Below are 19,042 nucleotides of genomic sequence, written 5' to 3' on the forward strand. Positions count from 1 at the left end.
TTATGCTATCCTTGCACTATTACTATGCTATCCTTATGATTTTGCTATAGTATCCCTATACTATTACTACACTATCCCTACACTGTCACTGTGCTATTCTTATACTATTACTATGCTATCCCTATACTATTACTAACCTATATGAAATCTAAAGTATAACTACACTATGCCTACACTATTACTATGATATTCCTACACTATTACTACATTATTAGAGCTGGGGCAAGCATGGGATTAACACATTTATATATACCCAAAACATGAAAGTCTGTGTGTTTGCAAAGTAATTGCAAATGCACCCACCAATAGGGGTATTATTGGGATGTCCCTGATCCAGTGTCCCCACAGGGTGATAGAGAACAGATGTTGAATTTGGTGTTATTAGGACAGTGACAGGACAGAAGATCTTACCTTCATTGTGGGGGAATGTTAGATGGTAAACATTCTGGTTTGCGGGGGGCCTCAGAGAACCCATGGGCAATGTTATGCCATACCTAATTGCAGCAGGGCCATGAAGGGGTGCCAGGTGGTATATGGCAGCAGGGCAGCTATATGCAGGTGTCAAAAGAAAATCCCCGGAATAGTTCCTGGTGGAAAGAACTTATTGGGTCACAGGCTGATGTTACACTTGACAGGAGATGTTCTAACGTCAGGTGCGGCAGTGACTTCTCAGATGGCTGCAGAGAGAAGAAATATGAGACATGTATTCATATAAAGAGTCAGAGAAAACACCTTTATATGTCAGACACAAACAATACAAGAATCTCTGACATTATACACAATGGGACTGATGCACAGGTGTACGCAGGACACACAGCAGCTGCATCTTTGGACGCTGCAGGAGGTGACTTGTGCAAATAGACCTCCTGCTGGCTTCTGTGATCCGCTACTGCCTCTGAGAATACAGCATCGGATTACTTGCAAGAACATCGGCCATCTGAGTAACTCTCACCTCCAAATGAACTCTCAATCAGGCTGCAGCTTAGGGTGCACTGCATGCAATGATGTAGGACCTGTTCTGCACATGTGTATTTTACCCGCCATCGGAGCTGTATGCAAACCATAGGGTGAACCGGGGCCCAAAATCTGTGCACTTACTTTGCTGGGTACAAATGGGGGTGGTATCTGAAGGGCTTCCAGCCCCTCCCAATCCGTACTCCAGAAGAAGGGATGGTATCTTATTACACCATCCGCACCTAAACGTTCATCAGGATCTTCACACACAAGCTGGAAAAGAGCAACAAGACCATTACTATTGTAACCCTGGTTAAGGGTTAAATGAAATACAGTATTAATAGACATAAATATTCTGAGGTAAAACATGCTTAATTTGTTCATTCTTTTAGAGATAGGTTTTAGTAAAAGATATGTATGTACAATATATGAGAGAGAAAAAAGCATACATGTTTCATGTATTCTTATATGACAGTTTATATGGAACTTTTTTCTCTGTGGTAGGGGCGGAGTGATATGACTGGGAGTGGTTGGGTTCCTGTCAGGGAAAGAGGGCAGGCACAGAGACAGGTATAAAAAGGTGCTGCCAGTAGACTGTCAGTTAGTGTGGAGATTACCTTCCTTCCTTCAACCCTCCCCCCCTGTGTCCTGACCAGCAGCCAGGGAGGTGAAGATGGAGAGGGAATAGGGAAGCTGTCACAGCAGTAGCTGTGCCAGAGAGTTGGTTACCTGCAGCATCATCAGCAGCAGTGTTCAGTGATGGTAATGGTGGAAGTGCCCGGAAGGGGCAGTCTGTCTCAGTGTGGAGTGGGCTGTCAGTGGAGGTCCTGGCTAAGCAGACAGGAGGCATCCCTCTGGCTAAGGAGGCTGAGGATGGATGTTACCGCTAAAGAGGTGTTGTACAAGTGAGGTGGGCTTGACTGCTTAAGTGGTGGGTGAAATCAGCGGTAGCACCGCCTGTTGGCAGCAGTGCCCCCCCCCTATCTTCTGGGATCTAGAAGGCCTAGAGTGCTGTCAGAGGTGGTGATTGGCAGTAATGACAGGAGAGACTGGGAAGCACACTTATCTGTGCGACTGCAGTTGGAGCAGGAGTTTGGTGATCGGCAGTGAGCGCTATAATTAAGCCCACACACACAGAGGTGCTAAAGAAACTGAAAATACAGGCAGCAAACCTATAGAGACTATAAAATAGGCTACAGTATACAGTATGCCCATTGCATAGTAGGTCTCTTTTTCTCTGCATTGGATAGGAATGGGGTAATATTTGACCTGCAGCCCACATTGATAGTTAGGCAATAGACAACCAATAATTGGAGTACAGGAATTCTATATCAGGAAACTAGCAGCAGGTGATCCCTGGAGTTCAAGGGACCCCCTCATCTGGCAGAGGAACGAACTGCAAGAGATATAGGCCCTCTTTCAGAGGCGCTCGCAAAATGCAAGCGGTCGCTCTGAATGTGGGCGGCCGCTTGTGTTTTGAAGTGTGGCCTCCTGGTCGCTAGCAGCTTTAGCGACCGACCAGGTTGATGGTCGCGATGGTCAAGACCATCGCGACCATTTGGTCTTGCAATGAGACCCTGAGGTTGGGTCTCGGCAACCGCAAGACCCAGGTAGCTTCCTGCTCTGATCAAGCAAGAAGCTCCCCACTGACATCTCTGCTGATGTCAGTGCGGCCGCCCACAAAACGGCAGGCGTTCCTTAAGGAACGCCTCTGTTTGTGAAACCACCACCCCTCCCGCCTACTAAACGGGGCGAGCTGTCGATCAACATCGACAGCCGCCCCATTGGTAGCGAGCCTCGGAGTGAGAGAATTTCTCTCTCGCTCCGGGGCTGAACATCGACCCGCTTGCGAGCGGGTCTGAATAAGGTCCATATTATCTTGGGAGGACTTATTTTTTCAAAGAGTATAGGTCCAAAGATGGCTTTCAGTAACTTAACTGTGTATATTTATATATACATATATATCTCTTTTAGAGAACACAGCTGGGGGAGATTATGCTTATACCAGAGACATAAAACAACAATTTACAAGCGCAAGAAGATTGCTTACGTGACTCTTTTATCTTACTCAAATGTAACTATACAGCTACTGCTGAGAACTGATACTGAATAGTCGCAGAAGTAGAAACATGTATATAAAATTCAGTGATGCTTCTTAATGGATTATATATTAAGTAACTGTTTGTAGCATTTGTCAGGAACCATCAAAATTGCTTTCACAATTTTTATAACATTCATATGTTCAGTTAATCTATGCAATTGTATGTACACCACCGTATACTGAAATGTTTTGATAGTAGTAAAATGCTTACTGTTATTAGTCAAGTATGTATTCAAATATAAAGAACAAAGCTACAGTATATTATAATCTAAGTGTGTTACTTACCTAGAGGAGTGATGAGAGTTATTGGTGAACACTTAACCTTAGGGGGACAGGATTTGCATAGGACTACTAATATACTTTATATACTGGGTTGTCTATACCATATTACTTAATCCTTATTAGCATTTGGGTTTTCCCAAGTAGGCCCATACCGTCAACAAATACTGGGGTGGAGGCATTGATAAAAGGATGTACACCACTTAGAGGAATGTTAAGGGTGGGTACATTAGATAACAAGGGCGTTAGTAACCTGGTGACCTTAGAGAGGGTAAAAGGAGGGTTACACTATGTAACAGCTGAGCTGCAAATTAAAATGTGATCCATATATCTAGATAAATTGTTATAGTAATTATTATTAACTTGCAAGATGAGACAAGCAGCATTTAGCCACATCATATGAGTTCAAGAATAAATATATGACAGGTAATAGGTGTCTGCACCAAATAATTTTTCAGATGTGACATAAATTGTCAAAAATATGTATATGATGTCTGTGTTTTATACAATATACAGATGTGTTGTCATACACTGTGGCCTCAGACATGCCAAACAGCCTCTCTCAGCGTCTTTTTCCCTCAAAATGTGCATCTTATTCTCACAAATAAATCAACTGGAAACTGCAAAACTACTTTCCTAGATTACACTGATCAGTTTGATATGTAACATTTGTATATCTGTGTATGAATGAGTTTGACTCTCTATGCGCATTTTGTCACGCAAAGTTCTTTTGTACTTTGCTCCTTAGCAATGGGCAACTTGCGCTGTATGTTGTAATGAGGCTAGATGTATGGGAAGACATCTATATGTCATTGTAAAGGGGTAAGGCTGGTGTCCCGGGTGCAGTCGCAGCCCTTGATCTGGAAAGATCCCGGCTGCCAAAGTGCCGGGGACCAGTGGCAGCCTCAGGTATGTGCAGAGCCATAAATAGACATTTTGGTGCCCTCGGCCAGAAAGATCACTGCCCCCCCCTCCGATTTTTCAAATAGGTACATAAGACGAGCACCCAAAAAAAGAGTGTCGCCTCATGGGGAAGTGGTATGACAAATCTGATTTGTCCCGTATGATGATGAAGGGGTACCAATCCCTTTATACCATTGATATCCAGGTGTCACTGCCAAATACGGTGTGAGTCCAATGGCTGCAAAACTCCTGAGGAAGCAGTGGCCACTGCCCCTCAGTTAAAGACCACTGGAAGCCCTGAGGCAGTGGGGAGTAGCCTGCCTCAGGCGAACACAGGGTAGGTAACCATGGCAGGAGCCAGGTGTGGCTCAGCCAAAGACCACAGGACTGGTAAGTCCAATTGTGTTGCATCCAGGGTTTGGCCACAAGGCCCGTGGGCCCCATCAGGCACTAGTACTGGAGTGTAATAGGCTAGGCATAAGGGGACAGTAGGGGCCCAGTAGCATTATTGAAGGCCCTTGCTAGGCTGGCAGTAAGCCAGATATGCAGAGGGCATTAAGCCCTGTAGGAAACATATATCTGGCTCCTGAAAAGGCAGGCAATAGGTCAGAGCAACCTATGTCATTAGGCCCTGTATCGTATTAGTATTGGCCCTGTTAGGGAGGCAACAGGCCTGAAGACAGGTATTGTTCAGTCCCATTGATAGGCAAACACTAGGCCAGCATCACTGAAGGGTACTAGGCCCTGTAACAATTGTCGTTTGTCCATGTATAGGAGTGTGTACCCCATAAAGAGGACATGCCGCATGTTAAGTAACCTTGTCACCTAGTCATTGCATCTCCCACAGTTAGGTACACATTAAAGGTAGGCTAATGATAATTAGGGATGAGCGGTCCGAATTCATTAGAATCCGAACCGCTCTGCACAGCAGGGATCTGCTGCGAGGCTGAACATCATCTTCCCGACGTCGGATTTTCGCAAGACTTGGTTCTATATAAGGCACCGGGACTCGGCGCCATTTGTCTTTAAGCACGCATGCTGCATGGAGCTCTGTAAATTCGGCTGCATAAACTCTGTTGGCTCTGTGCTGTTAGTGACTGTAGGCAGGGTGGGGGTAAGAGTTATTACAGTGGCTGTAGTAGCCTGTGTCCAGACTCCAGGCTGTGCTGTTAAGTGGCAGTGCTGTTAGTGACCGTAGGCAGGGTAGGGGGAAGAGTTATTACAGTGGCTGTAGTAGCCTGTGTCCAGGCTCCAGGCTGTGCTGTTAAGTGCTGTTGCCCATCTGCTCCAGTGTAAAAAAAAAAAGTATAATAAAAAGAAAAAATAAATTAATATATTATATATATATTTTTTTTATGATGTATCCCACTGTGCAGTGTACTGTTACTGTATACAAGCACCGTGACCACTTGGGCATTAGCCCTCTGTGTGTATAAGCACCGTGACTCCTTGGGCAATAGGCTATAAGCACCTTGACTCCCACAAAAGTGGCAGTCCCTGTTGCTGGCAAATCCAAATCCAAAGCTGGACGTCGAATTAGAGCCAAATCTAAATCCAGCAAAAATGGTCCAGGGCACATCCCTAATTTAGAAGAACTCACAGCTTATAATATTGTTTTCACCCTTATTACTTTGCTTTGTAACTATTACTGCATTATTGGTGTAAATACCTTGTTTGGGAGTATAGGGGTAATGGATGTTAAGGAGAGCATTACATCCAGCCTGGATTGTTGTTCACCTGGTCAGCGAGATTTACCGCCCTGTGGTACGAGGGCTGATTAGCAGGTACTGAGATCACAATCCTTCCTCCAGCGAAGAGACAAGACTGCGTCTGGTGAGTGACTCTATGTTTTGTGTGTTTACAAGTGCAGCATCCATGTAAAACCAGCACTGGTACAGTGGGCACCTGTTTACTCTGCTTACTATGTGCAGGTGTATAAACGCTAGGTCCATGATGCTGAATACACAGGTATGTAGCGTGTCACCCTGCCATTACTGTCCCCCTTTTATGCTGTCACACTAACATAATCCATTGTTGTGATTTAATATGTGCTCAGTAAATTTGTTTTAGTTGGAATTTATAATTATTTGTAGGTTTGTTAGGAAGGGGTATGAAATACCGCTGGCCGCATGGCCGGCGGTTCGATTCCCGTCAGCGGCAGCCCGACAAGAGCAGAGTTAGAAGCAGCGGAAGCCCAACAGCGCTGGAAATCCCGATCGTGGATAGGTAAGTATCTGCTAACCTAACCCCCCTAACCCTAACTCTCCTTAGGGGTGCCTAACTTCCCCCCCAAGTGCCTAACACTAATCCCCCCTCTAAGTGCCTAACCCTAACCACCCCCTTCCCCGCTGCCTAAACCTAAGTCCCCCGGGGGGGTGCCTAACCCTAAGTCCCTCCTGGGGGTGCCTAACCCTAACCCTCCCTCCCCCTAGCCTATCCCTAACCCTCCCGGGGGGGTGCCTAACCCTACGTCCCCCCCGGGAGCCCTAAACCTAACCCTCCCCCCGCGGCATCCCTACGATCGGGATGCCGGGCGCCGGTCTCCCAGTGTCGGGGAAATGCGGGCGTCTACATCTAGACGCCAGGTATTTCACCCTTGCCGGGATATGACAGTCGGGAAGCCGGCTGCCGGTATTTAGGCAGTCGGCTTCCCGATTGCTTCCCGTTTGTTATGGTGTATTATACAAATATATGTCCCTTCTGTATTTGTGTTTTGCTAACTTAGCGTGTTACTCTTTGTAAAGGTTTCTTATTATATTTATCACTTACATTTCCTGTTTCTCATATTAAATGAGTGATCTTGTAACCTGAGCAGCATACTCAGCACTTACTCACACTCACCTTTTCAATGATGTCTTGCGCATCAGGATGTAATGAAAAGCTCGGGAGGTCAAGCAGCCTGCACAGGAACGGGGATTCTCCAGTTAGCATTTGGAACAGTACGATTCCAAAGGAAAACCAGTCTGCCGCACTGTTGTACCCAAGGAAATCTTCCATCTGCCAAAATAAAGACTTAATTTACTTCATACTATAGGTTATTCTCTATAATGTAAATTTAAGTCTGAATAGTAAATACTGTATCAAAATCCCATACATTGGTGTAAGAGTAATATTTCCCTGGTGGCATCCAAGAGTGTATTTTCACATGGGATAGTTCCTGGTGGGCCGGGCAGCTTGGATGTGCCCCAGTCCTCCCTTTCTCATAGGAAAGGGGGTTGCCCATATTGCCGATCAGATCACCAAAATGATCTGCACCCTGGCCTGTATCAGAGCAAGACAGCTGCCGAGCACTCAGACCTAGCAGACTGCCAGAGGTGCAACTTCCAACCTTCACCTGGGATCTATCTCTGTTAGGAGAGGTAGAGTATGAGTGTGTTATTGGAGTGATATGAGTGTGTTGCTGAGAGTGGCTGCATACATAAATGCCTAATCATTCACATTGGAGGCCATACTCAGGCAGATGATCTGCACCTAGCATAGGGCTGGTGCAAGTTTCAATGGAGCAACCGATAGTGGCGTCTAATGGTACAGTAGCACTGGGTACAACTACAAAGACACAGTCGCCAATGAGATTGCATCCACCTCTGAATCAGGCCCTCTGTCCTTAAAACACACAGAAATTACTGTTTACACATATTGTATTTAGGCCAGAATTTAATATCATCCCTTTTGAACAAGGCTGTAAAGAAGGAGAAATTGAATCAGGCATCCTGATAGTTTTCTATGGGGACAGCATTAAGGGGCTAATTAACAATCCCATCTTTTTACACCTTGTATCCATTAACTAAGACCTTCTAAAGATGGTGATAGCCCACCCTCCCCTATGGGAGAAGAAACATCTGATCCCTCCTTGGTGGGCTGGACCTTTGCCCAGTGCATATCACAACTACTGTATTTTGCTTTGCGTGACTGGACAGTCAGAACCCAGAAGTAAAGTAATAGCATTAACTTTCACTTTATATTTTACTGATCTCAGATACAGGTGTGTAAGTTCATACCAAGTTCATACTATAGATGGCGTTACTTATCGGGCACATACTCCGCAAAGTTTTGCTTTGTGGAACTTGGTGCATATGGTGAATGAGGTCAAACTGCGTTCCCCATATGCACCATTCTATTTGACCACATTATTGGTGTTGATGCATCACTCTCTCCCATACTCATAGGGGATCCCGATAACTTCACACCGGGGACAGCCCAGCATTGCCGGAGATGCTGGCTGCCCCCAAAGACTGGGCTGTTAGTACTGTTGGCTCCTCTTTTATGACAGGAGCCGGGTGCTGCGGAGAATGTCACACTGCAGCACCCAGCTGAAGTCACTGCAGAGGAGCTGCAGTTTGGTGTCACCCCCTCCATATTTTATTGTAAGTTTGGAAAATTATTAGACCTTTTTATATTACATGGGTTATGTTTGATTCATCCATAGCGAGAATACCCATAGTCAGAACATGTGACATAACATTACATCTATGATGTCATTACACTGCTCATATTCTGATCAGCGATATTCTCCATGGTGATGAATTACCTACAGCCCTTTTACATTATACAATACCAAATGTTACACAGCTTTTTTCTGGTCACTTGAAAACCAAAAAGTCTGACGCTCCCTCTGTCTCTCTTTCTCTCTATCATTATATAAAATAATAAAGAAGTAAATTGCACCCCAATTTTGTGTTACATTATTGTGTATATATTAGCAAGATATGTTGCATTGATACATTATAACTGTGGTTAGGTCACCCAGAGTAAGACATGATTACTGTCTGTAGGGATGTGCAGGCTCGGTTCTACTCGGTTCCGTTACTTGCTATTTAGCATAAATATTACCATATAAGACATCCTCTATAACTCACCTCGGGGGCAATATAGCCTGGTGTCCCTGCATAGCCAAAGGCGACCAGACCTCCATGCATGTTGTTTAGTGCAAGGCCCAGATCTGCAATTTTAATATGGCCTGCGCCATCGATGAGGATGTTCTCTGGTTTGATGTCTCTGTAAAAAGGAAGATTCTACATTTTATTTCTGCTCTATAACTATTTCTATCAACATTTAGGGCTCTATATACTACAATCCGAAATAAAATGCAGATTGTAGTGTGATATTTCTGACTGAATTCACATTGCGAATTCAGGAAATATCACAGGGATTTATTAAAAATCCCTTGCACGGTCAGAGGGCCTGATTCAGACCCGCTCGCGAGCTCTGAGCACTCGCAAGCGGCTCGATGGCGCCCTAGTGCGCATGCATCGTGCGCATGCGCGAGACCCGGCTAGCGACGGGGAAGCACCAAAAGGGGCGTGCTGTCGATGTTGATTGACAGCACGCCCCCTTTGGTGGGCATGCCGGGGGCGTGGCTGCCAGACGGAGGCGTTCCCATGGGAACGCCTACCGTCTGGGTCCGGCCCCACTGACATCACTAGTGATGTCAGTGGAAGTAATTTTGGCTCTGATAGAACCAAAATCACTCCAGGGCTTGCGGTCATCGAGACCCTACTGCAGGGTCTCGTCGCAAGCCCGATGGTCGTGATGGTCAAGACCATCGCGACCATCTTTTCGGTCGCTCGCATATGCTGTGGGTGGTCACCCACAGCTATGCGAGCGGCCAGGAGGCCGCTCCAACTTTAGGTAGGAGGGCCCTGATTCAGAGCGATAAAGCTCTGGGCCTGATTCAGAGTCTTGACCATCACAACCATCGAGCTCAGCGCTCGCGAGCGGGTCTGAATCAGGCCCTCTGTCCCTGTGACTCCGTTCTGGAGCCTTATCACTGTATTTTTTGCAAAAAATACAGTGACAAGGTTCCACGCATGTGCCCCCTTCACGGCCGTCCCCCCACGACCTCCTCCCTTACTTTTACTTACATCCGGTCAGGTCATCACTGCTCCGGTGATATCCTCCCTCCGGAGCCCCGGTCAGCTGGTCTCCCATCCTGCACTATGACCCAGTCAGCTATTTAATGCAGCAGCTAATAAGGGTCACAGTGCAGGAGCCAGCAGATCAGCTGAATGAAGGGAGAACATCACGGAACACCGATCACCGGCCCTGGACTCAGGTAAGTATTTTTTTTAGCAGTGATCAGCGTGTGGTCTGTTTTGACCACACAGCTGATCACTGGGACCGGCCCCGGGCTCTGCTCTGCCTGTTAGAGCAAAGCAGGAGTCCGGTAACTGGGGAAAGCTTCCCCTGGTATTTTTAGTAAATCTCAGGCAGATCACATTTCCCATTAAATTATGGGAAATGCGATCTGCTTACTAAAAATATGTGATAATTAGGGCTTGGAGTCGAATTTTTACGAATTCTACTCCAATTTCCCTTTAGTAAATTTAGGTGAAACTCAAATAATGTGAAAAGGGTGTGAAAACACCCTTTATCACTTTATTTTAGTAAAATTAATGTTAATAAATAGAGCCCTATGTATTGATTCTCTAAGTAAAATAAGCTGGTAAATGAACCATCACATTACATAACTTGCAGTTACATCTTTCAATGTACAATAAAGCACCTTAAGTTAGTAAAACACTGCTTTAGTGGGAATCCATTCCCTGGAAGTCTCACCGATGTGGAGGACTTCTGACAGGTGCCTCTGTGGCTTGGAATTAGAGAGAGTGTGTCGGATGCAGCGTCAGACTGACCGGGGGCAGGTGAAACCTCTGTGCAGCACAAGGCTAGATCACCCATTAGTGATTTCTTCTATTTTTATAATCTGTTAAGGCCCTCACTTGTTTCAAGTGGGGCCCCAGTTTTGGAGCTGTAGGGAGAGCTGCACCTATAGGAGAACAGGGACCTGGTCACCTTGTTCCAGGATTATTGGTGCTGTGGCTGTCACTGCCATGTATGTGCTTCATAGTGATTGGCCCCTCCTGTGAGACCAGCCACCAATTAGTAGCAACCCTTTCTTTGCCCACCCCTCCATTACTGTCTCCTTTCTCTCTCCTCTCTTCTCCAACCCGTTCCCTCTCCTCCCTTCTGCTTTATTGGTTTATTTTAATGCTCAGTGTTAGTCGCGTAGGTTTATTTGAAACTAATATAACATATCAGAGGAATAAAAGGGGTTATTGGGCTGATACAGAGAAGAATAAGCACTTGTTGGTGGAGAATACATCTTACATGGGTTTGCACTGTGCATGTTCCAAAACTGAGCATACATAAGTACATGCAGTGCAGAGTCTACGCATTCCCATCGCATCTACACTTATGACTGAAGAGCTGCAAGTGGCTGTAGCTGGTGCTCTCATACTGACAAAGCTCAGGGAAGGTGCGTCAACATGCAAGGAGGCTAGGTGTATGAGGACACATCTGTATGGGAGATTTTCATCCAACTCAGCACCAGGCCCTATCCGTGTATGGTTAGTATACTGTACTCACCATTGTAAATGTGATATAAGTGTACAAGGAAATATAATAAATGGCAGAACTGAGAACAATAATGGCTACAATTTCAAAGAAATGTACTTACCGATGGATGAAGCCCTTAAAGTGAAGATGTTCCAATCCGCAAGCCATTTCAGCCGCATAGAAACTTGTAGAGAAAGAAAGGGAACATATGTAACAACCTCAGAAAGCATTTACTTACAGAATTACACCTGTATCTTTTCTTATGTAACTAGACTCACTACATAAACACATAAAACACTGGTAACCAGTGGTGGCTCCTACCAGTTGTCTTGAGGGGGACTGTCACTCCCCTGCCCACCTGAGCAGCACCGTAGGGGGAGAAAAAAAAGAGGCATGTGCAGAAGCCCCCGGCTTCCAGTGATTGCATCAGCTGCAGCCCATGGAAACACCAGACCTGGCATAAAGGCTGAGAAGTGACTTCCCATTGGAAGCACTATCTGCCAATTGCTGTCCAGATTGCCTTCCAGCATGTGATTAGCAGATACTGGTTCCAATAGGAAGCTACTGCAGGCACTGGGGGCTCACTGGTGGTGGCAGATCTTTTCTGGGGGGGGGGGTCTGATGGTCAGACTCACCTGGTTGTGTCTGACCATCAGAAGGAAGAATAGGCTTATGTAACAGTCAGTGCAGAGTGGTAATGCTGACATGAGGATATCAGGGCACACACCACTGCCAGTTGGGCCTCTCATGCATGACTATGAGAAGAATGTGATGTGTACATTTTATGTATATTATGTTACCACACTGGCGTATATCCTACTTCAGAGGTGGACACATGCTGATGTTTGCGTAGATGAGCGATTATTTGCTACTGAACTTGTGCAGAAAGTCCTAAAAAAGCCTTACTGCGCATGCGTTCACAGAGACCGCTGTTGTGTATGGAGATGCTTGCAGTAGAGCCGGTGGAGCATAACCATGGGGGTTCCTGGCCAGTTAATGGGAGACGGCCTGAAGTGTTTGTAAAAATAATAAAAGCATCTTATGGTGTGATATGGGAGTGACACGGGCATGTCAGTGACCACAGCTGTGTTCCCAAATGTACATCCACAGCCACAGGGGCCATGTGTAGGAAATATGAGACGAAAACATTGAGTAGGCCATAGGCTGCTGCAAGTGTCGATGGTGAGTGCGATGGTGAGTGCGATGGTGAATGCGATGGTAGAAGGCTCAGAACTACTGATGCAGGTACACTGTCCACAAACACTATAAGTGGGCGTCTCAGCACATTTACTCTCTGTCACACGCTGGTGCACAAGGGGAAGGCAGAAAATAGAATTTGCATATTATCACAGCCACGTACCCAGACCACAAATCACAATAACAAATGCAACTCCCAACACCTCTGAGTCAGGCCCAATGTTCCAGGGTGGGTGATAACTGACCCAGCTGCCAAGGACACATCAGAAATTGCATCCACCAAGCCCTGTAACCCTGGAGCTTCTATATATCATTATGTGAGTCAGACCCTCATCTATTCAGTCTTCTTTCACCCCATTTACAGCTCTTACGTTGCCGTGTGTAGGTCCAAGGACCCTCTTCTCTCCAGAAGGTCAAACAGGTCTCCTCCATAGGCGAACTCCATCCCCAGGAAGAGAAGCTCCTGTCAGTAGACAGACACAAGTCCAATATAATACAATATATTAATGTTCCCACTTATCGGCATCTACAGATAGCACATAGCTCAGTGTCACAGTAATACAGGTTGAGTCTCCTATATCCAAATATTCCGAAATACGGAATATTCCGAAATACGGAATATTTTTAGCATGACTGAGAAAGTGAAACCTTTGCTTTCTGATGGTTCAATGTACACAAACTTTTTTTAAAGCTCAAAATTCTTAAAATACAGTATACAATAACCTTCAGGCTGTGTGTATAAGGTTTATATGAAACATAAATGAATTTCATGTATGTACACAAACTTTTTTGATGGTCAAAATTATTAAAAATATTGTATAAAATGACTTGCAGGCTGTGTGTATAAGGTGTATATACATATACAGTAGAACATAAATGCATTCTATGTTTACATTTGGGTCTCATTCCCAAGATATCTCATTATGGTATGTAATTATTCCAAAATACGGAATATTCCGGTATACAAAATACCCCTGGTCCCAAGCATTTTGGATATGGGAGACTCAACCTGTAATGACTGGATATGACAATTAATGAGTAAATCACTTGATGAGATGGATAGAGGCAGATTATATAAATTTTCTGTGGGTTGTGTATTGTGTGCATCAAATCTAACTTAAAAACAGGCTTGGATGTTTTATTAGGGCTAGCAAATTATTGCTCATGCAGTATGTAAGATAGTAGTGGCATGATACCATTGTAAAAGTACTACATAACATTGTTTTGCACATAAACGTCACCAGTTTATTATTAGGGATGAGCGGGTTCGGATTTTCAAAATCCGACCCCCCCCTGAGCCACCCCAATCCGAGCCAGGAACAGAGTCTGGCTCGGTTTTTCCCACCAGACTCAGGGCCTGATTCAGAGCCGCTCATAAGCGGAAGCTCGTTCCCTCTGAGCAATGTTTGCACAAGTGCGCATGCGTATGGGTCGTAATGCGCATGCGCAAACCAGTCATTGCGGTCGGAAATCGTGCACTCGCAAAACAGCGAAGGGCTGCTAATTTGATTGACAGAATGTACCGTTTGTGGATGGTAACAGGGGAAGGTGCTTGAAAACGGGGCAGTGGAGATCCAAACGCAGGCATGCCTAACGGTCAAAAGGGCGTTTAATGGGAGTGCATAATTAGTAAAGGAGCGTCATCGACCACGTCACTTGGTTGTCTTTTAGCCTGAACTGCTCGTAGTGATAGCGGTAGGAAAATCCTACCACAACCACTGCGAGCAGTTCTGATGCCTTTTGATGTTCCCGATTAATCTAATAAATACCGGAGATGACGTGTGATGCGAACGGCAAAGGGGCGTCTTTACAAAATAGCGAACGTATTTTTCGTTCGCTCGCTCAGACATAGAGGCATCAACAAACCGCAAAGAGCGAGCGCTCAATTTAAATAGCCAGCCCCTTTTTTGGAACCACCGTCCGCAAATAGCGTCCGGCTCTGAATCAGGCCCTCAGTTCCCAGAACGAGGCAAAACGTCATCATCCTGGTGTTGGATTCTCGCAAGACCCGGACTTTGCACATTTCGCTCCTCCCGCCCCGCCATCTTCACTACAGTCCTGGAGAGGGTAGTGAGAGGACGTGTCTCTCTAGTGTCTGTGGAAAAGTGGCGTGACGTGGGGTGGCGACTGGCTCTGCTGTATCAGTCTGGGGGTACCTGCCCTGCTGTATCAGTCCAGTCCAGTGGTGTTGTGCTGCTGTATCAGTCTGGGGGTTACCTGCTCTGATGTATCAGTCCAGTCCAGTGGTGCTGTGCTGCTGTATCAGTCTGGGGGTGACCTGCTCTGCTATATCAGTCTGGGGGTGACCTGCTCTGCTGTATCAGTCCAGTCCAGTGGTGCTGTGTTGCTGTATCAGTCTGGGGGTACCTGCTCTGCTGTATCAGTCCAGTCCAGTGGTGCTGTCCTGTGCTTTATATTAAGTCCAAATAATTTTTACAGGGGCTGCCCTGTGTGGTGTAGGGCTACGGTGCCCTGTGCTGTGTATTCACTTCAGTCTCCAAATAAAAAGGGGTGATTTAATTCATCCAAATAATTTTTACAGGGGTTATTTAACTAATCCAAAAATATACAGGGCCTTCCCGTGTGTATTGTAGGGCTACAGTGCCCTGTGCTGTGTACTCACTCCAGTCTATAAATAAAAAGGAGTGATTTAATTCATCCAAATATTTTTACAGGGGTTCTTTAATTAATCCAAATAATTTTTACAGGGCGTTCCCATGTATATTGTAGGGCTACGCTGACCTGTGCCCTGTGTATATTCACTCCAAATAAAAAGGGGTGATTTAATTCATACAAATAATATTTACAGGGCCTTCCCGTGTGTGGTGTAGGGGTACGCTGCCCTGTGCCCTGTGTATATTCACTCCAAATAAAAAAGGGTAATTGAATTCATCCAAATAATTTTTACCCCCTCCAGTGTGTACACCAAAAGAATTTTTAGTGCAGCAGGAAACCTTGTCAGCGAGAGGTGTAGGAGGTTGCGTCCTCAAAATGTGGAGAAGATGATGTTCATCAAAATGAATTATCAATTCTTCCGGGAAGACCAGCCTCCAGAAAGTACAGAGGGACCTGTGGTGGTGGATTCCAGCGGGGACGAATTAATACTCTGTGAGGATGAGGATGTACACAACACTGAAGAGGGTGAGGAATCGGTGGATAAGGATGAGAACAACATCTTGCCTCTGTAAAGCCAGTTTGTGCAGGGACAGATTAATTGCCAGCTTGTTTTCGTAGGGGCCCAAACAAACCAATCATTTCAGCCATAGTCGTGTGGCAGACCGTGGCGCCGAAATGATTGGTTTGTTAAAGTGTGCATGTCCTGTTTATACAACATAAGGGTGGGTGGGAGGGCCCAAGGACAATTCCATCTTGCACCTCTTTTTTTTCTTTGCATTATGTACTCTCTGGGGCCTAATTTTTCAAACTGCCATCCTGTCTGCCACTGCAGTGCCACTCCTAGTTGGGCCACGTGTTTGTGCCGCCCACTCGTATCGCTTACCATAGTTATCCAGCTACCTTGGTGCAACCTTTTGGCCTAAAAACAATATTGTGAGGTGTGAGGTGTTTAGAATAGACTGGAAATGAGTGGAAACGAATGTTATTGAGGTTAATAATAGCATAGGAACAAAAGAAAAATAAATTCTGTGATTTTAGCATCAACATTTTCCAGACCAAGAGGTTAATAGAAATATTCAAAGTACCTCAGTCTGGAAGGCAAAAAGCCCTCGAATGACAAAGGCCGATCCAGAGACGTCGTGCAGGGCCTCTCGCTCCACCAGCACCTCTCTCACCACGTCCTCTTGCAGCACCTCCCTCTTCCTGATGACCTTCACTGCAAGCTGTCTCTTGGTCGCGGTGTCAGATGCCAGTATCACCTGTGCAGGACAGAGAGGGATTAGAGAATCAGTCTGATATATATGACAAACACTCTCATATGAGGTAGGGATCATACAATGAGTAATGATAATATACTGTGTTAGGAGATAATGGAATGTAATTAAACCTCCCATCGTCTGAGGATTGACCCGCGTGTGAATCAGTGACAATAACATACTCAATTGAAATAAATACACGGAGACTTGTATTTGGCAGAATTTGTTAGCTATTTATTTAAAAACATATGATGAATTAGTTACTATATTAATTAAATTAATTTAAATATGGTGGCTAAGAAAGAACGGCTAACAACAGCCCAAGCCTAACACTACAAACACTCCAACCATAACACAATACGCTCAAGCCTTCTATCTTGACTACCCACCCGGTAAGGTGATGATGCTGCCCCCGGCAGGGTGGTCCAGCAGTGGTCTACCTACTACTCCTTCATCAACTAAATCGCATTCTCCTAATGTACTGTTATATGTAAATATAGCTGTGTGTATATGAGTATATATATATATATATATATATATACACAGTTAGGCATAATGGTTACATAAAGATAAACCAGACAGAAGCCACAAATCTTACCTTCCCAAAGCTGCCCTGGCCGAGCTCTTTGTGGAAAATGAACCTCCTGATGGATAATGGGGTTCTGTTGCCAGGGCAGGATGAGGAGACTCCGCTTCCTCCTAATGGGGTAACATAACAATAGGTTATTATTTTTTTCTTTATAAAAATAAAAAGTCAGATAGTTAATATCATACAAATCAGTAACCAACTGTGGCATAGGGGCCCTATGGGATCTTGTATTTTAGGACCCATTGTAAAGAAGGGGAAGGGGAAGATATATCAAACCTTGGAGACAGATAAAGTGGAGAGAGATAAAGTACCGACCAATCAGCTCCTGTCATTTTTTTTTAAAACAGCCTGCAAAGTGACAGTTAGGGTCTGATTGGTTGGTATTTTGTTTCTCTCCAATGTTTGATAAATCTCTCCTTAAATACGATTTGTTTCTTTTCTAAAAGCTCTACGTGTATCATTCATATATACATATGTTAAAGCTATTAGTAGTTCTTTGTATTTTAGGTTTAGTGGTGCTATAATATTACAGCTAAAAACAAAACTCCCCATTTCGCAGTAACTTACAGCAACATATACATTGTCATTGTGATGTGCAACGTGCTCCCAATTAATTCAAATAATCAGGGTGCTAATATACATATAATACATCCCAGAGTCTCTTACTCCATGTTGTTCACTGATATTCTGCTGTTACCCAATATATTATTACTGGTATTGCTGGGTTTTATCATGCAGAGTAAAACAAGAAATGTCAGTTTCATCTACCTGAGTGATATAAGTTACTGTATATAACGCTATAGTATAAACAATAATTTTAGGACTTCAACTCTGTAGTAAAATTATGATGAGGAGCTATCAGTGATAAGGTACACGAGAACCTGCCTGTTAGTAAAGGGACATCATACTTACAAATTAACATTAAAATGGGTTATGTTAATTTTAAGATATAAATATGACCTTCCAAAAATGTAGAATTAGTACTGGATTTAGTTTAATAAGTTAAATGTCTCTTTTAGAGCTTACAGGCCTCTAAGGCCCATTTGATTGGGACATTGAATCACATTAAATCAATCTGCTTCAATCCCTCATCCAAGTTATGGTGGCCATGATACCTCCCTCCGTCGTGTGGAGCGGATCTCCCTCCGTCCTGCGCATGCGCACTAGGGCACACAGTGTGATCTATAACTAGTAGCAGTAGGAAATCAGGTTCTAAGTTAAGGAGGAACCTTTTTCTGTCAAAACCACAAATCCCTCATTACCTGGTGTGTCCAATGCATGGGGGGAATCGCCATCCTTCCTGACCTTCTTCTTCTCTCCGACCTCGGCCACATCTTGGTGTAATCTCTTCCTCTTCCCATGCGCATCCTCCTCATGATGTTTCTCCTTCTTCTTCTTCCGCTGTCCTGTCTCTCCATTCCTCTGACCCTTTCTCTTCTTCTTGCCAGACATGGCCTGATGGGAACTCGTCTTCTCCCTTTTGTGCTGGTGACCCTCTGGGGTGACATTGCTCCTGTCCTCTGCTCCACCAGGTGTAACCTCTTCATACTCGCCAAGCTCATTGATGGTAACAATGTTCAGCTCTGTGACATCTTCTGCAATGGGATACATGAGCTGGCTGGATGCCACAGGATCTCTCCTCCTCTTCTCACCTCTCATCACCTCCTTCTCCTCCTCTGGTTGGTCTCCTCGCTCTCTGTGATTGGGCTCCATCTTCTGGCTGCTCAGCTCCAGTCACTCACCACCAACTGTCACTCATGGAACCCTGTGATGTCAGTGGCCGTGAGACCAGCCACCTGCTCCCTGTACTGG

General features: G+C 45.0%; 1 pseudogene; it reads right to left on the reverse strand.

Moving 5' to 3' along the window:
* Positions 1–548: 548 nt before the first annotated feature.
* LOC148542989 (protein kinase C delta type-like) lies at positions 549–18,822 on the reverse strand (annotated as a pseudogene).
* Between the last annotated feature and the right edge of the window lie 220 nt (positions 18,823–19,042).

The sequence above is a fragment of the Taudactylus pleione genome, unplaced genomic scaffold (genome assembly GCF_031769625.1).
Source record: "Taudactylus pleione unplaced genomic scaffold, aTauple2 ptg000007l, whole genome shotgun sequence".
NCBI classification, from domain to species: domain Eukaryota; kingdom Metazoa; phylum Chordata; class Amphibia; order Anura; family Myobatrachidae; genus Taudactylus; species Taudactylus pleione.